The sequence below is a fragment of the Bombus impatiens genome, unplaced genomic scaffold, assembly GCF_000188095.3.
Source record: "Bombus impatiens unplaced genomic scaffold, BIMP_2.2 scf_2222, whole genome shotgun sequence".
Classification (NCBI taxonomy): domain Eukaryota; kingdom Metazoa; phylum Arthropoda; class Insecta; order Hymenoptera; family Apidae; genus Bombus; species Bombus impatiens.
Window position 1 is genome coordinate 430,120 of NT_178641.1, and position 1,036 is coordinate 431,155.

At 57.2% G+C, this 1,036-nt stretch overlaps 1 protein-coding gene across 4 annotated transcripts in view; it reads left to right on the forward strand.

Moving 5' to 3' along the window:
- The window catches only part of LOC100746238, a 191,328-nt gene that overhangs the window by 32,973 nt on the left and 157,319 nt on the right, over window positions 1-1,036 (forward strand). The window lies entirely within an intron of this gene.

Below are 1,036 nucleotides of genomic sequence, written 5' to 3' on the forward strand. Positions count from 1 at the left end.
TACCAAGCACGGCCGCCACCACCGTGGATTCAGTCGAGTACCACCACCACTGCCACCTTTTGTCCACCACCACTTGGTTCGGCTACCACCTCCTTGTTCGCAGGCAGCGCGGGGCACCTCGCCATGTGACTGATTCCCCTTCTCCGCAGGTTGACGAGCGGTGGGCCTGCCTACCTGCCGCCCGTTGCCCCGCTCCCATTACGACGCGGACTCTCGCGGCAGGTGCACCAACCTAAGTGCCACTCCGCTTACCTGTGTGTCGTGCCTACCAAGCCAGCGTGTCCGGTGGTCAGGTTCTTCCCTCTCTCTTTCTTTCTCTCTCTCTTTCTTTTTCTCTCTTCTTTTTACCTCTTCTCTTTTCTTTATATATTCCTTCACCCTTTCTCTCCCGCCGCGTGTGTCTCCTCTTCTCACCCCCTACCAAGCTTCGTCCTTCTCCCGCTGTCTCCGTCTGTCCCCTTCGACGTCGCCTCACGCAGCAGTGCGGTGTTGTAGTGTCGTGTCATCCTGCGCTACGTCAACGATCCTCCCGAACGTGTGGAGGCAACGATCGATCGATCGCGTATCCTCTCTCTGACTGTCCGTCGCTACCGGGTCGTCGCCGTCGTCGTAAAGGTGACGCGTCCTCCGACAAAGTCTCTTAGGGACGCGAAGCTTCTAAAACGTTTGTGAGAGAGAGAGAGAGAGAGAGAGTGTGTGTGTATGTGAGAGAGAGAAAGACACTGTCTAACGTCCTTGGCTCGTCGGATGTTCGTACGAGAAGATTTGCAATATAGAGGACAGAGAGGAAGGAGGAGACACGATTCGGTTCTAGCCGAGGTCCGCGGTCGTGTGTAAACAATCGTGGAAACTGGAAACTCGAAGGCACTCGGGGAAGCGGCGAGGAGCGTTCGAGAGGTGTTCGCCACGCGACAGTAGACCAGTACGAGACCGCGTCAGTCGAGGGTCGGACGACGATCGTCGACGATCGCCGACGCGGAGGATCGCCGGAGTTTTGCGCGAGTGTCGATACAGTGTTCCGAGAGGATCGGTGAAC